This window comes from Silurus meridionalis, chromosome 15 (assembly GCF_014805685.1).
Source record: "Silurus meridionalis isolate SWU-2019-XX chromosome 15, ASM1480568v1, whole genome shotgun sequence".
Lineage (NCBI taxonomy): Eukaryota > Metazoa > Chordata > Actinopteri > Siluriformes > Siluridae > Silurus > Silurus meridionalis.
In genome coordinates this window covers 23,372,192-23,380,259 of record NC_060898.1, presented here as the reverse complement: position 1 = coordinate 23,380,259, position 8,068 = coordinate 23,372,192, and positions in this window count along the sequence as shown.

Below are 8,068 nucleotides of genomic sequence, written 5' to 3'. Positions count from 1 at the left end.
TTCTTTCTTTCTTTCTTTCTTTCTTTCTTTCTTTTTGCATAACAAAGGCCTAAAAAGCGATCTACTTATGACTGCTGACAAACGTAGGTAACGCTGTCTGCACTACTCACAGATTATTAGGTCTCCTAGAGCCTCGAATCGATGTTGAGATAAATATGACTTGTATCCTGCCACAATGTATAATTTCTCTTAACGATTAAAAGGTTTCTCGATATTCAATTTAAATCTGGTTTATATTTATAGTGTTTAAACATTATACAGTACAGACCAAAAGTTTGGACACACCTTCTCATTCAAAGAGTTTTCTTTATTTTCATGACTATGAAAATTGTAGAGTCACACTGAAGGCATCAAGGGCTATTTGACCAAGAAGGAGAGTGATGGGGTGCTGCGCCAGATGACCTGGCCTCCACAGTCACCGGACCTGAACCCAATCGAGATGGTTTAGGGGTGAGCTGGACCGCAGAGTGAAGGCAAAAGGGCCAACAAGTGCCAAGCATCTCTCGGGGAACTCCTTCAAGACTGTTGGAAGACCATTTCAGGTGACTACCTCCTGAAGCTCATCAAGAGAATGCCAAGAGTGTGCAAAGCAGTAATCAAAGCAAAAGGTGGCTACTTTGAAGAACCTACAATATGACATTTTTCAGTTGTTTCACACTTTTTTGTTATGTATATAATTCCATATATAATTCCACATGTGTTCATTCATAGTTTTGATGCCTTCAGTGTGAATCTACAATTTTCATAGTCATGAAAATAAAGAAAACTCTTTGAATGAGAAGGTGTGTCCAAACTTTTGGTCTGTACTGTATATTGTTTCAAAGCAGCTTTAGGGGGAAAAAAGCATTTTTGTTTGTTGATTCAGAGTTAAAGCATAATTATAAGACCTCGCAGGGTTGGTGTCGGTCCTTCACTGATGTTGGGATAATCTGAAATTTATCTTGACTTACCAACTCTAATACCTCATATTTCTATATTACTTTTTAGACACTTCATTGGTTTAAGCGCTGAGAGAGGAACAAAGGCAGCCAGGTGAAGATGGTATCTAAGAACACAGTCAAACTTGTCCATAAAATTTCAGCAGTTGTGAATCCCCATGTGGCCACCAGCATAAAAACCTTTCGGACTTTAATTGGACCTTTGTTCAGTAATGCAAAGTCAAATCGTTGTGTTCTGCAACTATAGTAGATGTTTATGTGAAGTCACCGCAATCTGTTCTGTAACCAAATCTTCATCTTCATGTGAAGTCAGAGCAAAGTGTTCTCTTCAATCGCATTGGTGAAGTGGAAAAGATGTTAATGTTTAATATTTTTTTTCCGAGTCGTTTGTGTTCAAAAAATTTTTCTTTGAACTGCGAAGTTAAAACGATAAATAACGTAAACATAAAGATCACATTCTACAGTATTTTAATTTGTAACGTGTATGAAATTACGGTACGAATGCAAAAACTGTATAATGGCAAACAAACACCTACAGTGTAATACTGTGTTTTCTACAGCACAGTGCCGTAATATTTATTACGGTAATAAACTGTTGTTCCAAATTACAGTAGATGCACCGTAAAATCACAGCTTTACGCTGGCAGATCTTTCTGCCATTTGTTTACTGTAAATTAACAGGATTTTCTTTTTTACAGTGTATATAATAAAAAGTCTACAATTGAAAATGGCAAATTTTAGATGCCAAAATAAGTGTATCGACCATGAAAGTCAAACGATCACTATCACATTTAGTTTGCTTTTATCTGTAATTCCTGTCCTTCCACTGCATTGCTATAAAAACAGAGCAGCTGCATATGTTTTTTATGACTAAAATGTTGAAAGGGTCCAGATTTTTTATGACTGGTCCCAAATTTTATTCATCACAACCGCTCATTAAATCTCTCGTTCCAAATTTATTCCCCTTTTTTTGTTCTTATAGTAGACAAGTCAAGTTTTTATCTATAGCGCTTTTCACAACAGAGATCGTCTCAAAGAATTTAACAGTGAAGGTGAATGATGTGTGTTTATCCCTGATGAGCAGCCATGGAGACTGTGGTGAAGGAAAAACTCTATTTAAATGCTAGGAACCAGACTCAAAAAGGAGCATTAGTGAGATCAGACTCTGAGTTTGGTTTGTTTGAGAAGACTCCAGTCCAAGTTCAGGTGGGGTTGAGGAGTTTGGGGCTCTGTGCTGGAAACTCGAGATCTTCCAGTGTACACCAGCAAATTTTGGAAGCATCATCATTCTGGAGCAGTGGTTAGGAATCTTAGTTCTTGAGAAAACGCTACAGCGTTCAGAGACGTCTGATTCGATTGTGTGGTTTGAACTTTGTGGTAAGGAGCACTCATAGGTGTGAAGAACAGAATGCATAAAAAAAATGTCACTTAATACAATAACATTTAGTGTACAAGTGTTTACTTTCAGTCACAGCTGGAGTTAAAGTTTCTGCGTAAACCAGGCCAGATGTAGGTGCAGCACGAGCCTGGATATTACAGTGACCTGGATTCTCAAACGCTTGCACAATTATTTTCACTTCGATTTAAAAGATATGGAGACTGACATCAGATCAGAGCCGAAGCGCATCCAGCAGCATGCTTCTAAAAACACTGCAGAGACTCAGGAAGTGGAAAGCGAATGTCATAGCATGAGCAAGCGAAGTCTGCGTCAGCAAGTCATGCAGCAGGATCCAACGCTGTAAAGAGGCCTGATGTTTAGCGGTTCAACCGAGACGAGGGTGAGAAAATGTCAGATTAATCTTTGCTCTGTTTTACACAGGAAATCAACTTCAGACCTCTTTGTGTATGAAAGACTCTGTTTTATATTTATGGGACGCCAAACCACAAGAAACCGTTTTCAAGTAAATGCAAGTCTGTAAATAAAAACGTAGTTTAATGTAAATCAACATTTTTTATTACATTCTCGAAAAATCACGAAAAACTCAAAATTCCTCACATTAGACCTAAAAAGGAGATGTTTAGCGAATGAAGAGAAATCAGTCGAAGTTAAAGTTTCAGTAAAAATTTCACGCCTTCTGTTAAAGATTTTATTTATTTAATCTGCCCTACTTTTGATTTGTGGTCAGTGGTTGAAACAGTAACTGCTGAGCATTAGCTTTCAGAAACCTCGCTTGATTAACCATCGTTTTCTCCCCATCAGCTTCTAGATATTGTAGATCAGATTGAACAACCTGCTAAATTTTTCCACATAAAAGCAAGAATGGACTGAACAAAAGAGCGAACGTGGGTTTTATATATAAACAACCAGAGACCTTAAAGTTGCATAAGATTTAAAAACTCCAGTGATTTTCTGTTTGCTGAACATTTCACTGGATTCCAGAGTATAAATTTACCTTTTTTTATTTCTGACTCGCAAACTCCTTGTTACAAATCTAAAAGTTTTAATAGATAACATTTGATTCACCGTCACTGTATTCGTTTGCTTTATCTTGCAATATGTTTGTATTAAAAGTGGCCTTTTAAAAGTTTTTAAAGTTAAAGAAAAATAGGTGGAAAAAAAGGCTACAAAAAACAATAAATATTATTATTATTGTTGGTTTTTTGAATAATGATAATGAGAATCAAAATACATTATTGATCCCCAGTGGAAATTGTTGATTAATAATAATAATAATCTTCTTCTTCTTCTTCTTCTTTCGGCTGCTCCCATTAGGGGTCGCCACAGCGGATCATCCGTCTCCACACCACCCTGTCCTCTACATCTGCCTCTTTTACACCAACTACCTGCATGTCTTCCCTCACCACATCCATGAACCTCCTTTTTGGCCTTCCTCTTTTCCTCCTACCTGGTGGCTCCATCCTCAGCATTCTTCTACCAATATAATTTATGTCCCTCCTCTGCACATGACCAAACCATCTCAATCTCGCCTCCCTCACCTTGTCACCAAAACATCCTACATGCGCTGTCCCTCTAATAAACTCATTTCTAATCTTATCCATCCTCGTCACTCCCAACGAAAACCTCAACATCTTTAGCTCTGCTACCTCCAGCTCCACCTCCTGTCTTTTACTCAATGCCACTGTCTCTAAACCATACAACATCGCAGGTCTCACCACAGTCCTATAAACTTTCCCTTTCAATTTTGCAGATACCCTACTATCACAAATCACTCCTGTCACTCTTCTCCACCCACTCCACCCTGCCTGCACTCTTTTCTTCACTTCTCTAACACACTCTCCATTACTTTGCACTGTTGAACCCAGGTACCTGAATTCCTCCACCTTCTGAAGCTCTTCTCCCTGCAACCGCACCACTCCACTGCCCTCCCTCTCATTTACACACATGTACTCTGTCTTACTCCTACTGAGTTTCATTCCCCTTCTCTCCAGTGCATATCTCCACCTCTCCAGGCTCTTCTCAACCTGCTCCCTACTCTCACAACAAATCACAATATCATCCGCAAACATCATAGTCCAGGGAGACTCCTGTCTGACCTCGTCCGTCAACCTGTCCATCACCACTGCAAACAGGAAAGGGCTCAGGGCCGATCCTTGATGCAGTCCAACCTTCACTCTAAACCAGTCTGTCGTACCTACTGCACACTTCACTGCCGTCACACTGTCCTCATACATGTCCTGCACCACCCTTACATACTTCTCCGACACACCTGACTTCCTCATACAGTACCACAACTCCTCTCTTGGCACCCTGTCGTACGCCTTCTCTAAATCCACAAATACACAATGCAATTCCTTCTGTCCTTCTCTATACTTCTCCATCAACATTCTCAAAGCAAATATGGCATCTGTGGTGCTCTTCCTCGGCATGAAACCATACTGTTGCTCACAGATGGTCACCTCTTCTCTCAGCCTGGCTTCCACTACTCTTTCCCATAACTTCATGGTGTGACTGATCAACTTAATACCCCTGTAGTTACTGCAGGTCTGCACATCTCCTTTATGCTTAAAGATCGGTACCAGCACACTCTTTCTCCATTCCTCAGGCATCTTCTCACCTTCCAAAATCCTGTTAAACAATCTGGTCAAAACCCCACTGCCATCTCTCCTAAACATCTCACGCTTCCACGGTATGTCATCTGGTCCAACCGACTTTCCACTCTTCATCCTCTTAATCGCTGCTCTCACTTCCTCCTTACTAATCTTATCTACATCCTGCTTCACCATCTCCACATCATCCAACCTTCTCTCTCTGATTTTCCTCATTCATCAGCTGCTCAAAATACTCCCTCCACCTTCTCAACACACTCTCCTCACTAGTCAACACATTTCCCTCTCCATCCTTTACTGCTCTAACTTGCAGTACATCCTTTCCAGCTCGGTCCCTCTGCCTGGCCAATCGGTACAAATCCTTTTCTCCTTCCTTAGTGTCCAACCTCTCATACAGCTCCTCATATGCCTTTTCCTTGGCTTTCGCCACATCCCTCTTAACCTGCTGCCGCATCTCCTTGTACTCCTGCCTACTTTTCTCATCACTCTGTCTATCCCACTTCTGTTTTGCCAACCTCTTTCTCCTTATGCTCTCCTGCACTTCCTCATTCCACCACCACGTCTCCTTGTCTTCCTTTCTATTTCCAGATGTCACACCAAGTACTTTTCTAGCTGCCTCCCTCATCACTCCTGCAGTAGTTGCCCAATCATCCAACACCTCCTTAACACCACTGAGCCTCTCTCTGACCTCTTCCCTGAACCTCACACTACACTCTTCCTCCTTCAGTTTCCACCATCTTATTCTTCTTTCAGTCCTCACTCTCCTCCTCTTCATCCTCGCCTCCAAAACCATCCTACAGACCACCATCCTATGCTGTCTAGCTACACTGTCCCCTGCCAACACCTTACAGTCGCCAATCTCCTTCAGGTTGCATCTCCTGCATAGCACATAGTCCACCTGTGTGCACCTTCCTCCACTCTTATACGTCACCCTATGATCCTCCTTCTTTTAAAATAAGTGTTCACCACTGCCATTTCCATCCTTTTAGCAAAATCTACCACCATCTGCCCTTCCACATTCCTCTCCTTAAAACCATACCTACCCATCACCTCCTCATCACCTCTGTTCCCTTCACCCACATGCCCATTAAAGTCCGCCCCAATCACTAACCGTTCTTTCCTAGGTACACCATCTACCACTTCATCTAATTCACTCCAGAATCTTTCCTTCTCCTCCATCTCACAGCCAACTTGTGGAGCATAGGCACTGATGACATTTATCATCATCCCTTCAACTTCCACCTTCACGATCATCACCCTATCAGAAACTCTCTTCACCTCCACTACACTCTTACTGTACTCTTCCTTCAGAATCACCCCTACACCATTTCTCTTTCCATCCACACCATGATAAAACAGTTTAAACCCACCTCCAATGTTCCTGGCCTTACTCCCTTTCCACTTGGTCTCCTGAACACACAACATATCTACCTTTCTCCTCTCCATCATATCAGCTACCTCTCTCCCTTTACCCGTCATAGTACCAACATTTAAAGTACCAACCCGAAACTCCACTCTCCTACACTGCTCCTTTCCTGCCGTCTCTGTAGGCGTCTTCCTCCTCTCCTTCTCCTCCTTGACCAACAGTAGCCCAATTTCCACCGGTACCCTGTCGGCTAACGATACCTGTGGCGGTCGTTGTTAACCCGGGCCTCGACCGATCTGGTATGAAATTCTCATTTGTGATCCGCATATTTGATTTGGCACGTGTTTTACGCTGGATGCCCTTCCTAACGCAACCCTCCCCATTTACCCGGGCTTGGGACCGGCACTAAGAATGCACTGGCTTGTGCCTCCCTAATGGCTGGGTTATTAATAATAATAATAATAATAATAATAATAATAATAATAATAATAATAATCTGCATGAGGTGTTTTATGGCCAAGCACTAAGACTCAATGAGTCGAACATCCACGAATTTTTATTTATTTTATTTTTATTGCCTTATTTATAATAAAGATACTGTTCAGGTGCAGGTTGCATCACCCCGGATGGCCACCAGAGGGAGACAAAGATCTGCTTCTCAATAATTAGCAGTAATCAGATCCTCGAGTTTATCAAATTGCTTCTCTGAGATAGACATGTGTGGAGTCTTCTTGCTGTTTCTGACCAAACCCCTCTCCAATTCGTTTATCAATTTATTCTTTTTAAGATTTTGGTCAGGTTTGTTTGTGTTGGAATGGTGACCCTCATGTTTGGCCACATGTTTTGTCTCTCAATCCTCAAATCTGGGTTTTCTTCTCATCTTTTATAAAAAGTAGTATTGGTTAAGATGGTTACACAACAATGCCAGGGATATAAACTAGAGGTAAATATTATAAAATGTTACAAATATAGAACAAATTCCAAATTGATAATTTTAAAGGCTCTGGAGTTTAAGGGCGAGAGTATTAACTTTTCTAAACAGAAAAAAAAGGCTTAGCACATTTACATTTGTGTAAAGATGAATAAAATAAATGGGTTCATCCAAAAATATTGTCTTTTTTTGGTTTATGTCAAAGTCGTAGCAACCAAACGATCAATTTTTTAAATGTACTTATAAATCGTACGTGTAATACATAGTCGCGGCCAACAGGTGGCGGTATATTTTAATGAACTTATTAATGTGAAATCATTTTCAAATTCAGACACCAGGGGTCCATCCATCTGCTTCTTCATGCTGGTTTATTGAATTTTCTACAATTTTGCACATTTTTCTTTAACCCCCAAGTATGAATTTTGCTCCTTTAGTTATGAAGTGAAGATTTTTTGAAGCTAAAATCCGTTTTTTTTGTCATGCAAACTTGTTGTAATATCAATTATACATGAAAGTGTCTTCATGGTAGAACATTCTTTATAAAGGTAATAACACAGTGGGTGATAGTAAAGTTAGAAAACCTCACACATGATGCTTTTACACAACACAATTCCACATGGATCAAACTTGAGAAGATGGAGAAGATGCATGATGATGACTAGTGAACCGGAGGCTATGATGCGATTTTCGTTGCGTTTGTCAGTAGATGGAGTTTGTAGAATTTCCAACACCGTCTTTGGTCACAAGAACCTTCACAATGGCCATGTTTGAACCTCACTCACAGTATGGTGTAGGACCACAGTTTAGGAGCCATGAGCAAAAAAT